The sequence below is a fragment of the Crinia signifera genome, chromosome 6, assembly GCF_055691185.1.
Source record: "Crinia signifera chromosome 6, ASM5569118v1, whole genome shotgun sequence".
Taxonomy (NCBI): domain Eukaryota; kingdom Metazoa; phylum Chordata; class Amphibia; order Anura; family Myobatrachidae; genus Crinia; species Crinia signifera.
Genome location: NC_139222.1, coordinates 64,538,443 through 64,563,743, shown reverse-complemented (window position 1 = coordinate 64,563,743; position 25,301 = coordinate 64,538,443).

Sequence of the window (25,301 nt, the reverse complement as noted above, 5' to 3'; positions counted from 1 at the left end):
TCTGATTGGCCCACAGGCCAGTCAGTCAAATATAATGAATGACCACTGATATGTAACAACATTGATGGCAAAGGCCACAATGGTCCTCATTAATACTCATTCAAAACAATCCTTTCCGATTGGTTTATGTACTGTCAGTCAACAGTTTTCTATTTTACTACTTTTAATGGGACCATCATGCACTAGTCTTCAACCAGGAAACCAATTGGTCAAGAATGTTCTTGTTATCAACCATCTTTGGCTGGTTTTGAAGGTTTTCAATTAGACTAGGGTGAGGAAGGACCTAAGTAAGTTATGGAGAGCAAATAAATTCCTTATGCAAATTAGTTTGGAAATTAGACCATCTGATTGGCTGATGCAATTCTCATTAGGGATGGCCATCGGCAATCGATGTTTATAAACCATTGATGGGTTATGGTCGATGTTCCTTAGTTTTGACATCGATCGGGTTGAACCAGATGGTTTCACACAATCAATGTCAAGCTCAAACTACTAGTTTTGTTTTGCTATTTCCTGGGACACGGAGCATAGCTCCACCCACGACACCAGTGAAGCCCCGCCCCCGTATTTTGATTGGCCCACTATCCAGTCAGTCAAATATAATGAATGACCACTGATATGTAACAACATTGATGGCAAAGGCCACAATGGCCATCATTAATACTCATTCAAAACAATCCTTTCCGATTGTTTATTGTACTGTCAGTCAACAGTTTTCTATTTTACTACTTTTGATGGGACCATCATGTAATAGTCTTCAACCAGGAAGCCAATTGGTCAAGAATGTTCTTGTTATCAACCATCTTTGGCTGGTTTTGAAGGTTTTCATTTAGACTAGGGTGAGGAAGGACCTAAGTAAGTTATTAGGAGCAAATAAATTCCTTATGCAAATTAGTTTGGAAATTAGACCATCTGATTGGCTGATGCAATTCTCATTATGGATGTCCATCGGCCATCGATGTTTATAAACCATCGATGGGTTATGGTCGATGTTCCTTAGTTTTGACATTGATCGGGTTGAACCAGATGGTTTCACACAATCAATGTCAAGCTCAAACTACTAGTTTTGTTTTGCTATTTCCTGGGACACGGAGCATAGCTCCACCTACGACACCAGTGAAGCCCCGCTTCCGTATTCTGATTGGCCCACAGGCCAGTCAGTCAAATATAATGAATGACCACTGATATGTAACAACATTGATGGCAAAGGCCACAATGGTCCTCATTAATACTCATTCAAAACAATCCTTTCCGATTGGTTTATGTACTGTCAGTCAACAGTTTTCTATTTTACTACTTTTAATGGGACCATCATGCACTAGTCTTCAACCAGGAAGCCAATTGGTCAAGAATGTTCTTGTTATCAACCATCTTTGGCTGGTTTTGAAGGTTTTCAATTAGACTAGGGTGCGGAAGGACCTAAGTAAGTTATGGAGAGCAAATAAATGCCTTATGCAAATTAGTTTGGAAATTAGACCATCTGATTGGCTGATGCAATTCTCATTAGGGATGGCCATCGATGTTTATAAACCATCGATGGGTTATGGTCGATGTTCCTTAGTTTTGACATCGATCGGTTTGAACCAGATGGTTTCACACAATCAATGTCAAGCTCAAACTATTAGTTTTGTTTTGCTATTTCCTGGGACATGGAGCATAGCTCCACCCATGACACCAGTGAAGCCCCGCCCTTATATTCTGATTGGCCCACAGGCCAGTCAGTCAAATATAATGAATGACCACTGATATGTAACAACATTGATGGCTAAGGCCACAATGGCCATCATTAATACTCATTCAAAACAATCCTTTCCGATTGGTTTATGTACTGTCAGTCAACAGTTTTCTATTTTACTACTTTTGATGGGATCATCATGCAATAGTCTTCAACCAGGAAGCCAATTGGTCAAGAATGTTCTTGTTATCAACCATCTTTGGCTGGTTTTCAATTAGACTAGGGTGCGGAAGGACCTAAGTAAGTTATGGAGAGCAAATAAATTCCTTATGCAAATTAGTTTGGAAATTAGACCATCTGATTGGCTGATGCAATTCTCATTTGGGATGGCCATCAGCCATCGATGTTTATAAACCATCGATGGGTTATGGTCGATGTTCCTTAGTTTTGACATTGATCGGGTTGAACCAGATGGTTTCACACAATCAATGTCAAGCTCAAACTACTAGTTTTGTTTTGCTATTTCCTGGGACACAGAGCATAGCTCCACCCACGACACCAGTGAAGCCCCACCCCCGTATTCTGATTGGCCCACAGGCCAGTCAGTCAAATATAATGAATGACCACTGATATGTAACAACATTGATGGCAAAGGCCACAATGGCCATCATTAATACTCATTCAAAACAATCCTTTCCGATTGGTTTATGTACTGTCAGTCAACAGTTTTCTATTTTACTACTTTTGATGGGACCATCATGCAATAGTCTTCAACCAGGAAGCCAATTGGTCAAGAATGTTCTTGTTATCAACCATCTTTGGCTGGTTTTGAAGGTTTTCAATTAGACTAGGGTGCGGAAGGACCTAAGTAAGTTATGGAGAGCAAATAAATTCCTTATGCAAATTAGTTTGGAAATTAGACCATCTGATTGGCTGATGCAATTCTCATTAGGGATGGCCATCGGCCATCGATGTTTATAAACCATCGATGGGTTATGGTCGATGTTCCTTAGTTTTGACATCGATCGGGTTGAACCAGATGGTTTCACACAATCAATGTCAAGCTCAAACTATTAGTTTTGTTTTGCTATTTCCTGGGACATGGAGCATAGCTCCACCCACGACACCAGTAAAGCCCCGCCCCCGTATTCTGATTGGCCCACAGGCCAGTCAGTCAAATATAATGAATGACCACTGATATGTAACAACATTGATGGCAAAGGCCACAATGGCCATCATTAATACTCATTCAAAACAATCCTTTCCGATTGGTTTATGTACTGTCAGTCAACAGTTTTCTATTTTACTACTTTTGATGGGACTATCATGCAATAGTCTTCACCCCCTAGCCAATTGGTTAAGAATGTTCTTGTTATCAACCATCTTTGGCTGGTTTTGAAGGTTTTCAATTAGACTAGGGTGAGGAAGGACCTAAGTAAGTTATGGAGAGCAAATAAATTCCTTATGCAAATTAGTTTGGAAATTAGACCATCTGATTGGCTGATGCAATTCTCATTAGGGATGGCCATCGGCCATCGATGTTTATAAACTATCAATGGGTTATGGTCGATGTTCCTTAGTTTTGACATCGATCGGGTTGAACCAGATGGTTTCACACAATCAATGTCAAGCTCAAACTACTAGTTTTGTTTTGCTATTTCCTGGGACACGGAGCATAGCTCCACCCACGACACCAGTGAAGCCCCGCCCCCTTATTCTGATTGGCCCACAGGCCAGTCAGTCAAATATAATGAATGACCACTGATATGTAACAACATTGATGGCAAAGGCCACAATGGCCATCATTAATACTCATTCAAAACAATCCTTTCCGATTGGTTTATGTACTGTCAGTCAACAGTTTTCTATTTTACTACTTTTGATGGGACCATCATGCAATAGTCTTCAACCAGGAAGCCAATTGGTCAAGAATGTTCTTGTTATCAACCATCTTTGGCTGGTTTTGAAGGTTTTCAATTAGACTAGGGTGAGGAAGGACCTAAGTAAGTTATGGAGAGCAAATAAATTCCTTATGCAAATTAGTTTGGAAATTAGACCATCTGATTGGCTGATGCAATTCTCATTAGGGATGGCCACCGGCAATCGATGTTTATAAACCATCGATGGGTTATGGTCGATGTTCCTTAGTTTTGACATTGATCGGGTTGAACCAGATGGTTTCACACAATCAATGTCAAGCTCAAACTACTAGTTTTGTTTTGCTATTTCCTGGGACACGGAGCATAGCTCCACCCACGACACCAGTGAAGCCCCGCCCCCTTATTCTGATTGGCACACAGGCCAGTCAGTCAAATATAATGAATGACCACTGATATGTAACAACATTGATGGCAAAGGCCACAATGGCCATCATTAATGCTCATTCAAAACAATCCTTTCCGATTGGTTTATGTACTGTCAGTCAACAGTTTTCTATTTTACTACTTTTGATGGGACCATCATGAAATAGTCTTCAACCAGGAAGCCAATTGGTCAAGAATGTTCTTGTTATCAACCATCTTTGGCTGGTTTTGAAGGTTTTCAATTAGACTAGGGTGAGGAAGGACCTAAGTAAGTTATGGAGAGCAAATAAATTCCTTATGCAAATTAGTTTGGAAATTAGACCATCTGATTGGTTGATGCAATTCTCATTAGGGATGGCCATCGGCCATCGACCATCGATGTTTTTAAACCATCGATTGGTTATGGTCGATGTTCCTTAGTTTTGACATCGATCGGGTTGAACCAGATGGTTTCACACAATCAATGTCAAGCTCAAACTACTAGTTTTGTTTTGCTATTTCCTGGGACACGGAGCATAGCCCCGCCCCCGTATTCTGATTGGCCCACAGGCCAGTCAGTCAAATATAATGAATGACCACTGATATGTAACAACATTGATGGCAAAGGCCACAATGGCCATCATTAATACTCATTCAAAACAATCCTTTCCGTTTATTTTATGTACTGTCAGTCAACAGTTTTCTATTTTACTACTTTTGATGGGACCATCATGCAATAGTCTTCAACCAGGAAGCCAATTGGTCAAGAATGTTCTTGTTATCAACCATCTTTGGCTGGTTTTGAAGGTTTTCAATTAGACTAGGGTGCGGAAGGACCTAAGTAAGTTATGGAGAGCAAATAAATGCCTTATGCAAATTAGTTTGGAAATTAGACCATCTGATTGGCTGATGCAATTCTCATTAGGGATGGCCATCGATGTTTATAAACCATCGATGGGTTATGGTCGATGTTCCTTAGTTTTGACATCGATCGGGAAGAACCAGATGGTTTCACCCAATCAATGTCAAGCTCAAACTACTAGTTTTGTTTTGCTATTTCCTGGGACACGGAGCATAGCTCCACCCACGACACCAGTGAAGCCCGCCCTCGTATTCTGATTGGCCCACAGGCCAGTCAGTCAAATATAATGAATGACCACTGATATGTAACAACATTGATGGCAAAGGCCACAATGGCCATCATTAATACTCATTCAAAACAATCCTTTCCGATTGGTTTATGTACTGTCAGTCAACAGTTTTCTATTTTACTACTTTTGATGGGACCATCATGCAATAGTCTTCAACCAGGAAGCCAATTGGTCAAGAATGTTCTTGTTATCAACCATCTTTGGCTGGTTTTGAAGGTTTTCAAATAGTCTAGGGTGAGGAAGGACCTAAGTAAGTTATGGAGAGCAAATAAATTCCTTAGGCAAATTAGTTTGGAAATTAGACCATCTGATTGGCTGATGCAATTCTCATTAGGGATGGCCATCGGCCATCGATGTTTATAAACCATCGATGGGTTATGGTCGATGTTCCTTAGTTTTGACAGCGATCGGGTTGAACCAGATGGTTTCACACAATCAATGTCAAGCTCAAACTACTAGTTTTGTTTTGCTATTTCCTGGGACACGGAGCATAGCTCCACCCACGACACCAGTGAAGCCCCGCCCCCGTATTCTGATTGGCCCACAGGCCAGTCAGTCAAATATAATGAATGACCACTGATATGTAACAACATTGATGGCAAAGGCCATCATTAATACTCATTCAAAACAATCCTTTCCGATTGGTTTATGTACTGTCAGTCAATAGTTTTCTATTTTACTACTTTTGATGGGACCATCATGCAATAGTCTTCAACCAGGAAGCCAATTGGTCAAGAATGTTCTTATCAACCATCTTTGGCTGGTTTTGACGGTTTTCAATTAGACTAGGGCAGGGGTTCCCAATCTTTTTCAAATCATGGCACCCTAGAGTATCAGAATTTTTCCACGGCACCCCTAGGCCCAAATAAATATATATAAAATTAAGTAGATTGTGTTTATATGTGCTTATTTGGTTCAGTTATATGTTAAATGGCAGGATTTGCTTCTGATTGTACACATTTTATGATTGGAAGCCACCAGCACTGGTTTTGTCCATAAATAATTGATCATAAATAATTTGAATTGGTCCTGGTCCACCAACCCGTGGCACCCCTGCAAGTGTCCCGAGGCACCCCAGGGAGCCACGGCACACAGTTTGGGAACCACTGGACTAGGGTGAGGAAGGACCTAAGTAAGTTATGGAGAGCAAATAAATACCTTATGCAAATTAGTTTGAAAATTAGACCATCTGATTGGTTGATGCAATTCTCATTAGGGATGGCCATCGACCATCGGCCATCGATGTTTATAAACCATCGATGGGTTATGGTCGATGTTCCTTAGTTTTGACATCGATCGGGTTGAACCAGATGGTTTCACACAATCAATGTCAAGCTCAAACTACTAGTTTTGTTTTGCTATTTCCTGGGACACGGAGCATAGCTCCACCCACGACACCAGTGAAGCCCCGCCCCCGTATTCTGATTGGCCCACAGGCCAGTCAGTCAGTCAAATATAATGAATGACCACTGATATGTAACAACATTGATGGCAAAGGCCACAATGGCCATCATTAATTCTCATTCAAAACAATCCTTTCCGATTGGTTTATGTACTGTCAGTTAACAGTTTTCTATTTTACTACTTTTGATGGGACCATCATGCAATAGTCTTCAACCAGGAAGCCAATTGGTCAAGAATGTTCTTGTTATCAACCATCTTTGGCTGGTTTTGAAGGTTTTCAATTAGACTAGGGTGCGGAAGGACCTAAGTAAGTTATGGAGAGCAAATAAATGCCTTATGCAAATTAGTTTGGAAATTAGACCATCTGATTGGCTGATGCAATTCTCATTAGGGATGGCCATCGATGTTTATAAACCATCGATGGGTTATGGTCGATGTTCCTTAGTTTTGACATCGATCGGGTTGAACCAGATGGTTTCACACAATCAATGTCAAGCTCAAACTACTAGTTTTGTTTTGCTATTTCCTGGGACACAGAGCATAGCTCCACCCACGACACCAGTGAAGCCCCGCCCCCGTATTCTGATTGGCCCACAGGCCAGTCAGTCAAATATAATGAATGACCACTGATATGTAACAACATTGATGGCAAAGGCCACAATGGCCATCATTAATACTCATTCAAAACAATCCTTTCCGATTGGTTTATGTAGTCAGTCAACAGTTTTCTATTTTACTACTTTTGATGGGACCATCATGCAATAGTCTTCAACCAGGAAGCCAATTGGTCAAGAATGTTCTTGTTATCAACCATCTTTGGCTGGTTTTGAAGGTTTTCAATTAGACTAGGGTGAGGAAGGACCTAAGTAAGTTATGGAGAGCAAATAAATTCCTTATGCAAATAATTAGTTTGGAAATTAGACCATCTGATTGGCTGATGCAATTCTCATTAGGGATGGCCATCGGCCATCGATGTTTATAAACCATCGATGGGTTATGGTCGATGTTCCTTAGTTTTGACATCGATCGGGTTGAACCAGATGGTTTCACACAATCAATGTCAAGCTCAAAATACTAGTTTTGTTTTGCTATTTCCTGGGACACGGAGCATAGCTCCACCCACGACACCAGTGAAGCCCCGCCCCCGTATTCTGATTGGCTCACAGGCCAGTCAGTCAAATATAATGAATGACCACTGATATGTAACAACATTGATGGCAAAGGCCACAATGGCCATCATTAATACTCATTCAAAACAATCCTTTCCGATTGGTTTATGTAGTCAGTCAACAGTTTTCTATTTTACTACTTTTGATGGGACCATCATGCAATAGTCTTCAACCAGGAAGCCAATTGGTCAAGAATGTTCTTGTTATCAACCATCTTTGGCTGGTTTTGAAGGTTTTCAATTAGACTAGGGTGCGGAAGGACCTAAGTAAGTTATGGAGAGCAAAAAAATTCCTTATGCAAATTAGTTTGGAAATTAGACCATCTGATTGGATGATGCAATTCTCATTAGGGATGGCCATTGGCCATCGGCCATCGATGTTTATAAACCATCGATGGGTTATGGTCGATGTTCCTTAGTTTTGACATCGATCGGGTTGAACCAGATGGTTTCACACAATCAATGTCAAGCTCAAACTACTAGTTTTGTTTTGCTATTTCCTGGGACACGGAGCATAGCTCCACCCACGACACCAGTGAAGCCCCGCCCCCGTATTCTGATTTGCCCACAGGCCAGTCAGTCAAATATAATGAATGACCACTGATATGTAACAACATTGATGGCAAAGGCCACAATGGCCATCATTAATACTCATTCAAAACAATCCTTTCCGATTGGTTTATGTAGTCAGTCAACAGTTTTCTATTTTACTACTTTTGATGGGACCATCATGCAATAGTCTTCAACCAGGAAGCCAATTGGTCAAGAATGTTCTTGTTATCAACCATCTTTGGCTGGTTTTGAAGGTTTTCAATTAGACTAGGGTGAGGAAGGACCTAAGTAAGTTATGGAGAGCAAATAAATTCCTTATGCAAATAATTAGTTTGGAAATTAGACCATCTGATTGGCTGATGCAATTCTCATTAGGGATGGCCATCGGCCATCGATGTTTATAAACCATCGATGGGTTATGGTCGATGTTCCTTAGTTTTGACATCGATCGGGTTGAACCAGATGGTTTCACACAATCAATGTCAAGCTCAAAATACTAGTTTTGTTTTGCTATTTCCTGGGACACGGAGCATAGCTCCACCCACGACACCAGTGAAGCCCCGCCCCCGTATTCTGATTGGCTCACAGGCCAGTCAGTCAAATATAATGAATGACCACTGATATGTAACAACATTGATGGCAAAGGCCACAATGGCCATCATTAATACTCATTCAAAACAATCCTTTCCGATTGGTTTATGTAGTCAGTCAACAGTTTTCTATTTTACTACTTTTGATGGGACCATCATGCAATAGTCTTCAACCAGGAAGCCAATTGGTCAAGAATGTTCTTGTTATCAACCATCTTTGGCTGGTTTTGAAGGTTTTCAATTAGACTAGGGTGCGGAAGGACCTAAGTAAGTTATGGAGAGCAAAAAAATTCCTTATGCAAATTAGTTTGGAAATTAGACCATCTGATTGGATGATGCAATTCTCATTAGGGATGGCCATTGGCCATCGGCCATCGATGTTTATAAACCATCGATGGGTTATGGTCGATGTTCCTTAGTTTTGACATCGATCGGGTTGAACCAGATGGTTTCACACAATCAATGTCAAGCTCAAACTACTAGTTTTGTTTTGCTATTTCCTTGGACACGGAGCATAGCTCCACCCACGACACCAGTGAAGCCCCGCCCCCGTATTCTGATTGGCCCACAGGCCAGTCAGTCAAATATAATGAATGACCACTGATATGTAACAACATTGATGGCAAAGGCCACAATGGCCATCATTAATACTCATTCAAAACAATCCTTTCCGATTGGTTTATGTAGTCAGTCAACAGTTTTCTATTTTACTACTTTTGATGGGACCATCATGCAATAGTCTTCAACCAGGAAGCCAATTGGTCAAGAATGTTCTTGTTATCAACCATCTTTGGCTGGTTTTGAAGGTTTTCAATTAGACTAATGTGCGGAAGGACCTAAGTAAGTTATGGAGAGCAAATAAATTCCTTATGCAAATTAGTTTGGAAATTAGACCATCTGATTGGCTGATGCAATTCTCATTAGGGATGGCCATCGGCCATCGGCCATCGATGTTTATAAACCATCGATGGGTTATGGTCGATGTTCCTTAGTTTTGACATCGATCGGGTTGAACCAGATGGTTTCACACAATCAATGTCAAGCTCAAACTACTTGTTTTGTTTTGCTATTTCCTGGGACACGGAGCATAGCTCCACCCACGACACCAGTGAAGCCCCGCCCCCGTATTCTGATTGGCCCACAGGCCAGTCAGTCAAATATAATGAATGACCACTGATATGTAACAACATTGATGGCAAAGGCCACAATGGCCATCATTAATACTCATTCAAAACAATCCTTTCCGATTGGTTTATGTACTGTCAGTCAACAGTTTTCTATTTTACTACTTTTGATGGGACCATCATGCAATAGTGTTCAACCAGGAAGCCAATTGGTCAAGAACATTCTTGTTATCAACCATCTTTGGCTGGTTTTGAAGGTTTTCAATTAGACTAGGGTGCGGAAGGACCTAAGTAAGTTATGGAGAGCAAATAAATTCCTTATGCAAATTAGTTTGGAAATTAGACTATCTGATTGGCTGATGCAATTCTCATTTGGGATGGCCATCGGCCATCGATGTTTATAAACCATCGATGGGTTATGGTCGATGTTCCTTAGTTTTGACATCGATCGGGTTGAACCAGATGGTTTCACACAATCAATGTCAAGCTCAAACTACTAGTTTTGTTTTGCTATTTCCTGGGACACAGAGCATAGCTCCACCCACGACACCAGTGAAGCCCCGCCCCCATATTCTGATTGGCCCACAGGCCAGTCAGTCAAATATAATGAATGACCACTGATATGTAACAACATTGATGGCAAAGGCCACAATGGCCATCATTAATACTCATTCAAAACAATCCTTTCCGATTGGTTTATGTACTGTCAGTCAACAGTTTTCTATTTTACTACTTTTGATGGGACCATCATGCAATAGTCTTCAACCAGGAAGCCAATTGGTCAAGAATGTTCTTGTTATCAACCATCTTTGGCTGGTTTTGAATGATTTCAATTAGACTAGGGTGCGGAAGGACCTAAGTAAGTTATGGAGAGCAAATAAATTCCTTATGCAAATTAGTTTGGAAATTAGACCATCTGATTGGCTGATGCAATTCTCATTTGGGATGGCCATCGGCCATCGATGTTTATAAACCATCGATGGGTTATGGTCGATGTTCCTTAGTTTTGACATCGATCGGGTTGAACCAGATGGTTTCACACAATCAATGTCAAGCTCAAACTACTAGTTTTGTTTTGCTATTTCCTGGGACACGGAGCATTGCTCCACCCACGACACCAGTGAAGCCCCGCCCCCGTATTCTGATTGGCCCACAGGCCAGTCAGTCAAATATAATGAATGACCACTGATATGTAACAACATTGATGGCAAAGGCCATCATTAATACTCATTCAAAACAATCCTTTCCGATTGGTTTATGTACTGTCAGTCAACAGTTTTCTATTTTACTACTTTTGATGGGACCATCATGCAATAGTCTTCAACCAGGAAGCCAATTGGTCAAGAATGTTCTTGTTATCAACCATCTTTGGCTGGTTTTGAAGGTTTTCAATTAGACTAATGTGCGGAAGGACCTAAGTAAGTTATGGAGAGCAAATAAATTCCTTATGCAAATTAGTTTGGAAATTAGACCATCTGATTGGCTGATGCAATTCTTATTAGGGATGGCCATCGGCCATCGGCCATCGATGTTTATAAACCATCGATGGGTTATGGTCGATGTTCCTTAGTTTTGACATCGATCGGGTTGAACCAGATGGTTTCACACAATCAATGTCAAGCTCAAACTACTTGTTTTGTTTTGCTATTTCCTGGGACACGGAGCATAGCTCCACCCACGACACCAGTGAAGCCCCGCCCCCGTATTCTGATTGGCCCACAGGCCAGTCAGTCAAATATAATGAATGACCACTGATATGTAACAACATTGATGGCAAAGGCCACAATGGCCATCATTAATACTCATTCAAAACAATCCTTTCCGATTGGTTTATGTACTGTCAGTCAACAGTTTTCTATTTTACTACTTTTGATGGGACCATCATGCAATAGTGTTCAACCAGGAAGCCAATTGGTCAAGAACATTCTTGTTATCAACCATCTTTGGCTGGTTTTGAAGGTTTTCAATTAGACTAGGGTGCGGAAGGACCTAAGTAAGTTATGGAGAGCAAAAAAATTCCTTATGCAAATTAGTTTGGAAATTAGACCATCTGATTGGATGATGCAATTCTCATTAGGGATGGCCATTGGCCATCGGCCATCGATGTTTATAAACCATCGATGGGTTATGGTCGATGTTCCTTAGTTTTGACATCGATCGGGTTGAACCAGATGGTTTCACACAATCAATGTCAAGCTCAAACTACTAGTTTTGTTTTGCTATTTCCTGGGACACGGAGCATAGCCCCGCCCCCGTATTCTGATTGGCCCACAGGCCAGTCAGTCAAATATAATGAATGACCACTGATATGTAACAACATTGATGGCAAAGGCCACAATGGCCATCATTAATACTCATTCAAAACAATCCTTTCCGATTGGTTTATGTACTGTCAGTCAACAGTTTTCTATTTTACTACTTTTGATGGGACCATCATGCAATAGTCTTCAACCAGGAAGCAAATTGGTCAAGAATGTTCTTGTTATCAACCATCTTTGGCTGGCTTTGAAGGTTTTCAATTAGACTAGGGTGAGGAAGGACCTAAGTAAGTTAAGGAGAGCAAATAAATTCCTTATGCAAATTAGTTTGGAAATTAGACCATCTGATTGCCTGATGCAATTCTCATTAGGGACGGCCATCGGCCATCGATGTTTATAAACCATCGATGGGTTATGGTCGATGTTCCTTAGTTTTGACATCGATCGAGTTGAACCAGATGGTTTCACACAATCAATGTCAAGCTCAAACTACTAGAATTGTTTTGCTATTTCCTGGGACACGGAGCATAGCTCCACCCACGACACCAGTGAAGCCCCACCCCCGTATTCTGATTGGCTCACAGGCCAGTCAGTCAAATATAATGAATGACCACTGATATGTAACAACATTGATGGCAAAGGCCACAATGGCCATCATTAATACTCATTCAAAACAATCCTTTCCGATTGGTTTATGTACTGTCAGTCAACAGTTTTCTATTTTACTACTTTTGATGGGACCATCATGCAATAGTCTTCAACCAGGAAGCAAATTGGTCAAGAATGTTCTTGTTATCAACCATCTTTGGCTGGCTTTGAACGTTTTCAATTAGACTAGGGTGAGGAAGGACCTAAGTAAGTTAAGGAGAGCAAATAAATTCCTTATGCAAATTAGTTTGGAAATTAGACCATCTGATTGCCTGATGCAATTCTCATTAGGGACGGCCATCGGCCATCGATGTTTATAAACCATCGATGGGTTATGGTCGATGTTCCTTAGTTTTGACATCGATCGAGTTGAACCAGATGGTTTCACACAATCAATGTCAAGCTCAAACTACTAGAATTGTTTTGCTATTTCCTGGGACACGGAGCATAGCTCCACCCACGACACCAGTGAAGCCCCACCCCCGTATTCTGATTGGCTCACAGGCCAGTCAGTCAAATATAATGAATGACCACTGATATGTAACAACATTGATGGCAAAGGCCACAATGGCCATCATTAATACTCATTCAAAACAATCCTTTCCAATTGGTTTATGTACTGTCAGTCAACAGTTTTCTATTTTACTACTTTTGATGGGACCATCATGCAATAGTCTTCAACCAGGAAGCAAATTGGTCAAGAATGTTCTTGTTATCAACCATCTTTGGCTGGCTTTGAAGGTTTTCAATTAGACTAGGGTGAGGAAGGACCTAAGTAAGTTATGGAGAGCAAATAAATTCCTTATGCAAATTAGTTTGGAAATTAGACCATCTGATTGCTTGATGCAATTCTCATTAGGGACGGCCATCGGCCATCGATGTTTATAAACCATCGATGGGTTATGGTCGATGTTCCTTAGATTTGACATCGATCGAGTTGAACCAGATGGTTTCACACAATCAATGTCAAGCTCAAACTACTAGATTTGTTTTGCTATTTCCTGGGACATGGAGCATAGCTCCACCCACGACACCAGTGAAGCCCCGCCCCCATATTCTGATTGGCTCACAGGCCAGTCAGTCAAATATAATGAATGACCACTGATATGTAACAACATTGATGGCAACGGCCACAATGGCCATCATTAATACTCATTCAAAACAATCCTTTCCAATTGGTTTATGTACTGTCAGTCAACAGTTTTCTATTTTACTACTTTTGATGGGACCATCATGCAATAGTCTTCAACCAGGAAGCCAATTGGTCAAGAATGTTCTTGTTATCAACCATCTTAGGCTGGTTTTAAAGGTTTTCAATTAGACTAGGGTGAGGAAGGACCTAAGTAAGTTATGGAGAGCAAATAAATTCCTTATGCAAATTAGTTTGGAAATTAGACCATCTGATTGCCTGATGCAATTCTCATTAGGGACGGCCATCGGCCATCGATGTTTATAAACCATCGATGGGTTATGGTCGATGTTCCTTAGATTTGACATCGATCGAGTTGAACCAGATGGTTTCACACAATCAATGTCAAGCTCAAACTACTAGATTTGTTTTGCTATTTCCTGGGACATGGAGCATAGCTCCACCCACGACACCAGTGAAGCCCCGCCCCCATATTCTGATTGGCTCACAGGCCAGTCAGTCAAATATAATGAATGACCACTGATATGTAACAACATTGATGGCAAAGGCCACAATGGCCATCATTAATACTCATTCAAAACAATCCTTTCCGATTGGTTTATGTACTGTCAGTCAACAGTTTTCTATTTTACTACTTTTGATGGGACCATCATGCAATAGTCTTCAACCAGGAAGCCAATTGGTCAAGAATGTTCTTGTTATCAACCATCTTTGGCTGGTTTTAAAGGTTTTCAATTAGACTAGGGTGAGGAAGGACCTAAGTAAGTTATGGAGAGCAAATAAATTCCTTATGCAAATTAGTTTGGTAATTAGACCATCTGATTGGCTGATGCAATTCTCATTAGGGATGGCCATCGGCCATCGATGTTTGTAAACTATCAATGGGTTATGGTCGATGTTCCTTAGTTTTGACATCGATCGGGTTGAACCAGATGGTTTCACACAATCAATGTCAAGCTCAAACTACTAGTTTTGTTTTGCTATTTCCTGGGACACGGAGCATAGCTCCACCCACGACACCAGTGAAGCCCCGCCCCCGTATTCTGATTGTCCCACAGGCCAGTCAGTCAAATATAATGAATGACCACTGATATGTAACAACATTGATGGCAAAGGCCACAATGGCCATCATTAATACTCATTCAAAACAATCCTTTCCGATTGGTTTATGTACTGTCAGTCAACAGTTTTCTATTTTACTACTTTTGATGGGACAATCATGCAATAGTCTTCAAACAGGAAGCCAATTGGTCAAGAATGTTCTTGTTATCAACCATCTTTGGCTGGTTTTGAAGGTTTTCAATTAGACTAGGGTGAGGAAGGACCTAAGTAAGTTATGGAGAGCAAATAAATTCCTTATGCAAATTAGTTTGGAAATTAGACCATCTGATTGGCTGATGCAATTCTCATTAGGGATGGCCATCGGCCATCGATGGTTATAAACCATCAATGGGTTATGGTCGATGTTCCTTAGTTTTGACATCGATTGGGTTGAACCAGATGGTTTCACACAATCAATGTCAAGCTCAAACTACTAGTTTTGTTTTGCTATTTCCTGGGACACGGAGCATAGCTCCACCCACGACACCAGTGAAGCCCCGCCCCCGTATTCTGATTGGCCCACAGGCCAGTCAGTCAAATATAATGAATGACCACTGATATGTAACAACATTGATGGCAAAGGCCACAATGGCCATCATTAATACTCATTCAAAACAATCCTTTCCGATTGGTTTATGTACTGTCAGTCAACAGTTTTCTATTTTACTACTTTTGATGGGACCACCATGCAATAGTCTTCAACCAGGAAGCCAATTGGTCAAGAATGTTCTTGTTATCAACCATCTTTGGCTGGCTTTGAAGGTTTTCAATTAGACTAGGGTGAGGAAGGACCTAGGTAAGTTATGGAGAGCAAATAAATTCCTTATGCAAATTAGTTTGGAAATTAGACCATCTGATTGGTTGATGCAATTCTCATTAGGGATGGCCATCGGCCATCGGCCATCGATGTTTATAAACCATCGATGGGTTATGGTCGATGTTCCTTAGTTTTGACATCGATCGGGTTGAACCAGATGGTTTCACACAATCAATGTCAAGCTCAAACTAATAGTTTTGTTTTGCTATTTCCTGGGACACGGAGCATAGCTCCACCCACGACACCAGTGAAGCCCCGTCCCCATATTCTGATTGGCCCACAGGCCAGTCAGTCAAATATAATGAATGACCACTGATATGTAACAACATTGATGGCAAAGGCCACAATGGCCATCATTAATACTCATTCAAAACAATCCTTTCCGATTGGTTTATGTACTGTCAGTCAACAGTTTTCTGTTTTACTACTTTTGATGGGACCATCATGCAATAGTCTTCAACCAGGAAGCCAATTGGTCAAGAATGTTCTTGTTATCATCCATCTTTGGCTGGTTTTGAAGGTTTTCAATTAGACTAGGGTGAGGAAGGACCTAAGTAAGTTATGGAGAGCAAATAAATTCCTTATGCAAATTAGTTTGGAAATTAGACCATCTGATTGGCTGATGCAATTCTCATTAGGGATGGCCATCGGCCATCGATGTTTGTAAACTATCAATGGGTTATGGTCGATGTTCCTTAGTTTTGACATCGATCGGGTTGAACCAGATGGTTTCACACAATCAATGTCAAGCTCAAACTACTAGTTTTGTTTTGCTATTTCCTGGGACACGGAGCATAGCTCCACCCACGACACCAGTGAAGCCCCGCCCCCGTATTCTGATTGTCCCACAGGCCAGTCAGTCAAATATAATGAATGACCACTGATATGTAACAACATTGATGGCAAAGGCCACAATGGCCATCATTAATACTCATTCAAAACAATCCATTCCGATTGGTTTATGTACTGTCAGTCAACAGTTTTCTATTTTACTACTTTTGATGGGACAATCATGCAATAGTCTTCAACCAGGAAGCCATTTGGTCAAGAATGTTCTTGTTATCAACCATCTTTGGCTGGTTTTGAAGGTTTTCAATTAGACTAGGGTGAGGAAGGACCTAAGTAAGTTATGGAGAGCAAATAAATTCCTTATGCAAATTAGTTTGGAAATTAGACCATCTGATTGGCTGATGCAATTGTCATTAGGGATGGCCATCGGCCATCGATGGTTATAAACCATCAATGGGTTATGGTCGATGTTCCTTAGTTTTGACATCGATTGGGTTGAACCAGATGGTTTCACACAATCAATGTCAAGCTCAAACTACTAGTTTTGTTTTGCTATTTCCTGGGACACGGAGCATAGCCCCGCCCCCGTATTCTGATTGGCTCACAGGCCAGTCAGTCAAATATAATGAATGACAACTGATATGTAACAACATTGATGGCAAAGGCCACCATTAATACTCATTCAAAACAATCCTTTCCGATTGGTTTATGTACAGTCAGTCAACAGTTTTCTATTTTACTACTTTTGATGGGACCATCATGCACTAGTCTTCAACCAGGAAGCCAATTGGTCAAGAATGTTCTTGTTATCAACCATCTTTGGCTGGTTTTGAAGGTTTTCAATTAGACTAGGGTAAGGAAGGACCTAAGTAAGTTATGGAGAGCAAATAAATTACTTATGCAAATTAGTTTGGAAATTAGACCATCTGATTGGCTGATGCAATTCTCATTAGGGATGGCCATCGGCCATCGATGTTTATAAACCATCGATGGGTTATGGTCGATGTTCCTTAGTCTTGACATCGATCGGGTTGAACCAGATGGTTTCACACAATCAATGTCAAGCTCAAACTAATAGTTTTGTTTTGCTATTTCCTGGGACATGGAGCATAGCTCCACCCACGACACCAGTGAAGCCCCGTCCCCGTATTCTGATTGGCCCACAGGCCAGTCAGTCAAATATAATGAATGATCACTGATATGTAACAACATTGATGACAAAGGCCACAATGGCCATCATTAATACTTATTCAAAACAATCCTTTCCGATTGGTTTATGTACTGTCAGTCAACAGTTTTCTATTTTACTACTTTTGATGGGACCATCATGCAATAGTCTTCAACCAGGAAGCCAATTGGTCAAAAATGTTCTTGTTATCAACCATCTTTGGCTGGCTTTGAAGGTTTTCAATTAGACTAGGGTGAGGAAGGACCTAAGTAAGTTAAGGAGAGCAAATAAATTCCTTATGCAAATTAGTTTGAAAATTAGACCATCTGATTGCCTGATGCAATTCTCATTAGGGACGGCCATCGGCCATCGATGTTTATAAACCATCGATGGGTTATGGTCGATGTTCCTTAGTTTTGACATCGATCGAGTTGAACCAGATGGTTTCACACAATCAATGTCAAGCTCAAACTACTAGATTTGTTTTGCTATTTCCTGGGACACGGAGCATAGCTCCACCCACGACACCAGTGAAGCCCCGCCCCCATATTCTGATTGGCTCACAGGCCAGTCAGTCAAATATAATGAATGACCACTGATATGTAACAACTTTGATGGCAAAGGCTACAATGGCCATCATTAATACTCATTCAAAACAATCCTTTCCGATTGGTTTATGTACTGTCAGTCAACAGTTTTCTATTTTACTACTTTTGATGGGACCATCATGCAATAGTCTTCAACCAGGAAGCCAATTGGTCAAGAATGTTCTTGTTATCAACCATCTTTGGCTGGTTTTGAAGGTTTTCAATTAGACTAGGGTGAGGAAGGACCTAAGTAAGTTATGGAGAGCAAATAAATTCCTTATGCAAATTAGTTTGGAAATTAGACCATCTGATTGCCTGATGCAATTCTCATTAGGGACGTCCATCGGCCATCGATGTTTATAAACCATCGATGGGTTATAGTCGATGTTCCTTAGTTTTGACATCGATCGAGTTGAACCAGATGGTTTCACACAATCAATGTCAAGCTCAAACTACTAGATTTGTTTTGCTATTTCCTGGGACACGGAGCATAGCTCCACCCACGACACCAGTGAAGCCCCGCCCCCATATTCTGATTGGCTCACAGGCCAGTCAGTCAAATATAATGAATGACCACTGATATGTAACAACATTGATGGCAAAGGCCACAATGGCCTTCATTAATACTCATTCAAAACAATCCTTTCCGATTGGTTTATGTACTGTCAGTCAACAGTTTTCTATTTTACTACTTTTGATGGGACCATCATGCAATAGTCTTCAACCAGGAAGCCAATTGGTCAAGGATGTTCTTGTTATCAACCATCTTTGGCTGGTTTTGAAAGTTTTCAATTAGACTAGGGTGAGGAAGGACCTAAGTAAGTTATGGAGAGCAAATAAATTCCTTATGCAAATTAGTTTGGAAATTAGACCATCTGATTGGCTGATGCAATTCTCATTAAGGATCTCCATCGACCATCGATGTTTGTAAACTATCAATGGGTTATGGTCGATGTTCCTTAGTTTTGACATCGATCGGGTTGAACCAGATGGTTTCACACAATCAATGTCAAGCTCAAACTACTAGTTTTGTTTTGCTATTTCCTGGGACACGGAGCATAGCCCCGCCCCCGTATTCTGATTGGCTCACAGGCCAGTCAGTCAAATATAATGAATGACAACTGATATGTAACAACATTGATGGCAAAGGCCACCATTAATACTCATTCAAAACAATCCTTTCCAATTGGTTTATGTACTGTCAGTCAACAGTTTTCTATTTTACTACTTTTGATGGGACCATCATGCACTAGTCTTCAACCAGGAAGCCAATTGGTCAAGAATGTTCTTGTTATCAACCATCTTTGGCTGGTTTTGAAGGTTTTCAATTAGACTAGGGTGAGGAAGGACCTAAGTAAGTTATGGAGAGCAAATAAATTACTTATGCAAATTAGTTTGGAAATTAGACCATCTGATTGGCTGATGCAATTCTCATTAGGGATGGCCATCGGCCATCGATGTTTATAAACCATCGATGGGTTATGGTCGATGTTCCTTAGTTTTGACATCGATCGGGTTGAACCAGATGGTTTCACACAATCAATGTCAAGCTCAAACTAATAGTTTTGTTTTGCTATTTCCTGGGACATGGAGCATAGCTCCACCCACGACACCAGTGAAGCCCCGCCCCCGTATTCTGATTGGCCCACAGGCCAGTCAGTCAAATATAATGAATGATCACTGATATGTAACAACATTGATGACAAAGGCCACAATGGCCATCATTAATACTTATTCAAAACAATCCTTTCCGATTGGTTTATGTACTGTCAGTCAACAGTTTTCTATTTTACTACTTTTGATGGGACCATCATGCAATAGTCTTCAACCAGGAAGCCAATTGGTCAAAAATGTTCTTGTTATCAACCATCTTTGGCTGGCTTTGAAGGTTTTCAATTAGACTAGGGTGAGGAAGGACCTAAGTAAGTTAAGGAGAGCAAATAAATTCCTTATGCAAATTAGTTTGAAAATTAGACCATCTGATTGCCTGATGCAATTCTCATTAGGGACGGCCATCGGCCATCGATGGTTATAAACCATCGATGGGTTATGGTCGATGTTCCTTAGTTTTGACATCGATCGAGTTGAACCAGATGGTTTCACACAATCAATGTCAAGCTCAAACTACTAGATTTGTTTTGCTATTTCCTGGGACACGGAGCATAGCTCCACCCACGACACCAGTGAAGCCCCGCCCCCGTATTCTGATTGGCTCACAGGCCAGTCAGTCAAATATAATGAATGACCACTGATATGTAACAACTTTGATGGCAAAGGCTACAATGGCCATCATTAATACTCATTCAAAACAATCCTTTCCGATTGGTTTATGTACTGTCAGTCAACAGTTTTCTATTTTACTACTTTTGATGGGACCATCATGCAATAGTCTTCAACCAGGAAGCCAATTGGTCAAGAATGTTCTTGTTATCAACCATCTTTGGCTGGTTTTGAAGGTTTTCAATTAGACTAGGGTGAGGAAGGACCTAAGTAAGTTATGGAGAGCAAATAAATTCCTTATGCAAATTAGTTTGGAAATTAGACCATCTGATTGGCTGATGCAATTCTCATTAAGGATCTCCATCGACCATCGATGTTTGTAAACTATCAATGGGTTATGGTCGATGTTCCTTAGTTTTGACATCGATCGGGTTGAACCAGATGGTTTCACACAATCAATGTCAAGCTCAAACTAATAGTTTTGTTTTGCTATTTCCTGGGACACGGAGCATAGCTCCACCCACGACACCAGTGAAGCCCCGCCCCCGTATTCTGATTGGCCCACAGGCCAGTCAGTCAAATATAATGAATGACCACTGATATGTAACAACATTGATGGCAAAGGCCACAATGGCCATCATTAATACTCATTCAAAACAATCCTTTCCGATTGGTTTATGTACTGTCAGTCAACAGTTTTCTATTTTACTACTTTTGATGGGACCATCATGCACTAGTCTTCAACCAGGAAGCTAATTGGTCAAGAATGTTCTTGTCATCAACCATCTTTTGCTGGTTTTGAAGGTTTTCAATTAGACTAGGGTGAGGAAGGACCTAAGTAAGTTATGGAGAGCAAATAAATTACTTATGCAAATTAGTTTGGAAATTAGACCATCTGATTGGCTGATGTAATTCTCATTAGGGATGGCCATCGGCCATCGATGGTTATAAACCATCAATGGGTTATGGTCGATGTTTCTTAGTTTTGACATCGATCGAGTTGAACCAGATGGTTTCACACAATCAATGTCAAGCTCAAACTACTAGATTTGTTTTGCTATTTCCTGGGACACGGAGCATAGCTCCACCCACGACACCAGTGAAGCCCCGCCCCCGTATTCTGATTGGCTCACAGGCCAGTCAGTCAAATATAATGAATGACCACTGATATGTAACAACATTGATGGCAAAGGCCACAATGGCCATCATTAATACTCATTCAAAACAATCCTTTCCGATTGGTTTATGTACTGTCAGTCAACAGTTTTCTATTTTACTACTTTTGATGGGACCATCATGCACTAGTCTTCAACCAGGAAGCCAATTGATCAAGAATGTTCTAGTTATCAACCATCTTTGGCTGGTTTTGAAGGTTTTCAATTAGACTAGGGTGAGGAAGGACCTAAGTAAGTTATGGAGAGCAAATAAATGCCTTATGCAAATTAGTTTGGAATCTAGACCATCTGATTGGCTGATGCAATTCTTATTAGGGATGGCCATCGGCCATCGATGTTTATAAACTATCAATGGGTTATGGTCGATGTTCCTTAGTTTTGACATCGATCGGGTTGAACCAGATGGTTTCACAGAATCAATGTCAAGCTCAAACTACTAGTTTTGTTTTGCTATTTCCTGGGACACGGAGCATAGCCCCGCCCCCGTATTCTGATTGGCTCACAGGCCAGTCAGTCAAATATAATGAATGACAACTGATATGTAACAACATTGATGGCAAAGGCCACCATTAATACTCATTCAAAACAATCCTTTCCGATTGGTTTATGTACTGTCAGTCAACAGTTTTCTATTTTACTACTTTTGATGGGACCATCATGCACTAGTCTTCAACCAGGAAGCCAATTGGTCAAGAATGTTCTTGTTATCAACCATCTTTGGCTGGTTTTGAAGGTTTTCAATTAGACTAGGGTGAGGAAGGACCTAAGTAAGTTATGGAGAGCAAATAAATTACTTATGCAAATTAGTTTGGAAATTAGACCATCTGATTGGCTGATGCAATTCTCATTAGGGATGGCCATCGGCCATCGATGTTTATAAACCATCGATGGGTTATGGTCGATGTTCCTTAGTTTTGACATCGATCGGGTTGAACCAGATGGTTTCACACAATCAATGTCAAGCTCGAACTAATAGTTTTGTTTTGCTATTTCCTGGGACATGGAGCATAGCTCCACCCACGACACCAGTGAAGCCCCGCCCCCGTATTCTGATTGGCCCACAGGCCAGTCAGTCAAATATAATGAATGATCACTGATATGTAACAACATTAATGACAAAGGCCACAATGGCCATCATTAATACTTATTCAAAACAATCCTTTCCGATTGGTTTATGTACTGGCAGTCAACAGTTTTCTATTTTACTACTTTTGATGGGACCATCATGCACTAGTCTTCAACCAGGAAGCCAATTGGTCAAGAATGTTCTTGTTATCAACCATCTTTGGCTGGTTTTGAAGGTTTTCAATTAGACTAGGGTGAGGAAGGACCTAAGTAAGTTATGGAGAGCAAATAAATTCCTTATGCAAATTAGTTTGGAAATTAGACCATCTGATTGGCTGATGCAATTCTTATTAGGGATGGCCATCGGACATCGATGTTTATAAACTATCAATGGGTTATGGTCGATGTTCCTTAGTTTTGACATCGATCGGGTTGAACCAGATGGTTTCACAGAATCAATGTCAAGCTCAAACTACTAGTTTTGTTTTGCTATTTCCTGGGACACGGAGCATAGCCCCGCCCCCGTTTTCTGATTGGCCCACAGGCCAGTCAGTCAAATATAATGAATGACCACTGATATGTAACAACATTGATGGCAAAGGCCACAATGGCCATCATTAATACTCATTCAAAACAATCCTTTCCGATTGGTTTATGTTCTGTCAGTCAACAGTTTTCTATTTTACTACTTTTAATGGGACCATCATGCACTAGTCTTCAACCAGGAAGCTAATTGGTCAAGAATGTTCTTGTCATCAACCATCTTTTGCTGGTTTTGAAGGTTTTCAATTAGACTAGGGTGAGGAAGGACCTAAGTAAGTTATGGAGAGCAAATAAATTACTTATGCAAATTAGTTTGGAAATTAGACCATCTGATTGGCTGATGTAATTCTCATTAGGGATGGCCATCGGCCATCGATGGTTATAAACCATCAATGGGTTATGGTCGATGTTTCTTAGTTTTGACATCGATCGAGTTGAACCAGATGGTTTCACACAATCAATCAAACTACTAGATTTGTTTTGCTATTTCCTGGGACACGGAGCATAGCTCCACCCACGACACCAGTGAAGCCCCGCCCCCGTATTCTGATTGGCTCACAGGCCAGTCAGTCAAATATAATGAATGACCACTGATATGTAACAACATTGATGGCAAAGGCCACAATGGCCATCATTAATACTCATTCAAAACAATCCTTTCCGATTGGTTTATGTACTGTCAGTCAACAGTTTTCTATTTTACTACTTTTGATGGGACCATCATGCACTAGTCTTCAACCAGGAAGCCAATTGGTCAAGAATGTTCTAGTTATCAACCATCTTTGGCTGGTTTTGAAGGTTTTCAATTAGACTATGGTGAGGAAGGACCTAAGTAAGTTATGGAGAGCAAATAAATTCCTTATGTAAATTAGTTTGGAAATTAGACCATCTGATTGGCTGATGCAATTCTCATTAGGGATGGCCATCGGCCATCGATGGTTATAAACCATCGATGGGTTATGGTCGATGTTCCTTAGTTTTGACATCGATCGGGTTGAACCAGATGGTTTCACACAATCAATGTCAAGCTCAAACTACTAGTTTTGTTTTGCTATTTCCTGGGACACGGAGCATAGCCCCGCCCCCGTATTCTGATTGGCTCACAGGCCAGTCAGTCAAATATAATGAATGACAACTGATATGTAACAACATTGATGGCAAAGGCCACCATTAATACTCATTCAAAACAATCCTTTCCGATTGGTTTATGTACTGTCAGTCAACAGTTTTCTATTTTACTACTTTTGATGGGACCATCATGCACTAGTCTTCAACCAGGAAGCCAATTGGTCAAGAATGTTCTTGTTATCTACCATCTTTGGCTGGTTTTGAAGGTTTTCAATTAGACTAGGGTGAGGAAGGACCTAAGTAAGTTATGGAGAGCAAATAAATTACTTATGCAAATTAGTTTGGAAATTAGACCATCTGATTGGCTGATGCAATTCTCATTAGGGATGGCCATCGGCCATCGATGTTTATAAACCATCGATGGGTTATGGTCGATGTTCCTTAGTTTTGACATCGATCGGGTTGAACCAGATGGTTTCACACAATCAATGTCAAGCTCAAACTAATAGTTTTGTTTTGCTATTTCCTGGGACATGGAGCATAGCTCCACCCACGACACCAGTGAAGCCCCGCCCCCGTATTCTGATTGGCCCACAGGCCAGTCAGTCAAATATAATGAATGATCACTGATATGTAACAACATTGATGACAAAGGCCACAATGGCCATCATTAATACTTATTCAAAACAATCCTTTCCGATTGGTTTATGTACTGTCAGTCAACAGTTTTCTATTTTACTACTTTTGATGGGACTATCATGCAATA